General features: G+C 42.1%; 1 protein-coding gene across 1 annotated transcript in view; it reads right to left on the bottom strand.

Annotated features, from left to right (window-relative positions):
- Positions 1–2,759, bottom strand: part of LOC101860828 (ionotropic receptor 25a) — a gene marked incomplete in the record, with an annotated part of 56,225 nt that overhangs the window by 49,534 nt on the left and 3,932 nt on the right. Inside the window, 1 exon segment of the mRNA XM_013084850.2 lies at positions 138–275.

Here is a 2,759-nt window from a genome sequence, read left to right on the forward strand (position 1 = left end):
ACCAACAAACAACAACAAACAAACAAAAACAAACTTGGCAAAGGGGAGTCATTCCTTTTCATAAAATGAACAATGACCCGAAAGTAGATATTCTAAAACTCTGCGAATCAGAAATGAAGAGTAAAGTATTTGCAAACCTTTCAAAATCTTCAGTCGTGAGCTGGTTCTGTGTGCATACTTTCCATGGCTCTGGATTGTACAATCTACTATCATACTACGTTGAAATTGTGAAATCCAGAGGATATGTTTAGACTTCCTTCTGCCGCCCGGTCTCACTGGTGACAAAGAATGAAAACAACTTTGGGGAAAACGCTTCAGACCTGTTTGCAACACGACCAGCTTGCGACATCACACGATACCGAACTCGGGCCTTACTTAAGTTGAGATGTCCTCACTTCGCTACGAGTCCTTAAAACAAATGTCGTATTGATTTCCAGAGCAGTAGGAGAAACCGATAGCTCGCTTCCACACTGACCAATCCCTGTCGAGAATATTGTTATCACGTTGTCTCCACAGCACTCTCTGATTCCATCTCGCCGAATTGTTGCCCTCATTAAACCTTAGCGTACCTGCCGCGAGCTTGTCGTGTGCGGAGGTGGCACTAGCAGGGGGGTGGCATGGTGTCATAATGGTGCTTGTGCACCGATGTTGATGAGCAACGTTGTCGTTTTCTTCTTCAGATTTTGCGACTTAACCAAATAAGGGCAATGCTCATTCAAATGCCTTACATGGAACATGCGGCGAGGCAAAACCAATGACTTTAAGAAAGCTATATAACATTATTTGAATACAAATTTAATGGAGTCTTATCTGCAGACGAGGCTGCAGGAAATCTTGTTTCAGGCAACTTCCCGTGTAGCTCTGTGCACTCACCTAAGTCAGTTGGGTTCTAATTTGTTTGTCACGTAGAATACGTGCAAATAGCCACTCTTGCATTTGTTGAGTACTTATTTCTCCCCCCTCCACTATCTCTTTTGAAGGAAAACCCTAAAATTTCTATGACCATGATTTAATAAAAATATCTATCCTGCCTAAGGGTAGAGCCATTCTACAAATGGCGTAACAGGTTACAGTTTGGAAAAAAGTAATAGCTAGGGGTACGCCTTAGGCAAAGATAGTGGGGAATCATGGGCGAGATTTCGCGTGCTCTAAAGTGCAGCTGACAAAAACAAAACAACACAAGCCCTCAAGTAAAGACAAAGTCAGATTGGATCGGCCAAAATCTAAGAACTATATTGAGGCCTAACTTGATGACATAATGTTAATTGCAAAGGAGGTTTGTCTAGGGTATGTGTGAAGGCTCATTAATCAGATTTTGAGAAACTTCCACGGATATTATGATGACATAGAAATGTTTTATGTTCACTGGCTTCCTAATCGGTGATAATTTTCTACTTTTTTCTGGCGAACCGAATCCCCAACTTTGTGTAACCTTTCAGAATTTAAACAAGCCAGATCTTAACTATCTGCTTTTAGGATACTACTTACTCTTTTGGATACATATAATTTTTTTTGGAACTTCTGTTATTTTGTTCCTCTGTTGAAACAATTTTCAAGCCGTATTCGAAACTCCCGAATCTTTTGGATAGCCCCCGATAACAAGATGTAGGCCTCATCGAATATTGGAAAGAGGCGTCAGTGGCCTAGTGGTTAGGCGACCGGACTCGTAATCGTGAGGTTGTGGGTTCGGGGGTTCGAGCCGCGGGCCGACGTTGTGTCCTTGGGACCTTTCCAAGGCACTTTACACGAATTTTCCCCTCTTCACCCAGCTGGGAATGGGTACCCAGCCATAGACAGTGAAAGATCTTGTCAGTTTGTTGGTGTTTGAGCGCTTAACCGGCCGCTTGCTCTGTATACTTCCCTGGAAGCTAAGAATGTTTTTGAGTGTTTCTGCTGTAGTAATAATATAGTGTAAAGCGCATAGAGCCACCTTTCGAGTGGGGACATGCGCTATACAAATGCTATTTATCATTAAGATGGATAAAGTAAGTAGCTTGAACCATTTTAGCAATTGAATTTATTTTCAAAAGCGAATTGACTTTCAGCAAACACCAAGGCTGTACATATTTTAAAAGATACAGGACTCCCACAGACATCTACTGGCGGGAAAACAGAAAAACACCAAATCGCTCTTCAAAACCTCATTGTTGGCGTGTGGGCTCTTTCTTTTGTCTTGGCGCCTGCTTAGAATAGCCGCCGCCTAAATGAGTGTCACCCTGATGTGGCTGTACCACGTTTTTCGTCATGGGAATTGTGCTACGTTTTACGCTAATTCAGTTTCGGGTAAATAAAACAGACACGTATCTAGAGTATTCCATTAGTTCAGAATATTCCACTCCTTCGTCTACATACTCGAGCAAAATCAAATTTCCTTAACAAATCAGATGTTACTCTTCCTTTGCTTTGTTCCGGATCTAAGATTGTTTGGGCATCTTATCCAGTGTATTGTGAAGGGTAAGTTCCACTGAGGCCTCACTCTCTGTGCATTCACACCTTGTTATCTTTGCAGTAGTTTTAATTGAAGGATAAACAATTAATGTCATAAAGGAAAGAGAGAAAGGGAGGACACCAGTAAAGAGAGAGGTAAATGAAGAGAGAGAGAGAGAGAGAGAGAGAGAGAGAGAGAGAGAGAGAGAGACAGGGAGAGAGTGGATGGGGAGGAGAGAGTGAAAGAGCCAGATGAGCAGACAGAATAAGAGAAGAGACACTGGAATGAATGGGAAACAGACTACAGACTAACAGATAGAGAAAGAACTATG

This window comes from Aplysia californica, unplaced genomic scaffold, assembly GCF_000002075.1.
Source record: "Aplysia californica isolate F4 #8 unplaced genomic scaffold, AplCal3.0 scaffold00322, whole genome shotgun sequence".
In the NCBI taxonomy this organism is placed as follows: domain Eukaryota; kingdom Metazoa; phylum Mollusca; class Gastropoda; order Aplysiida; family Aplysiidae; genus Aplysia; species Aplysia californica.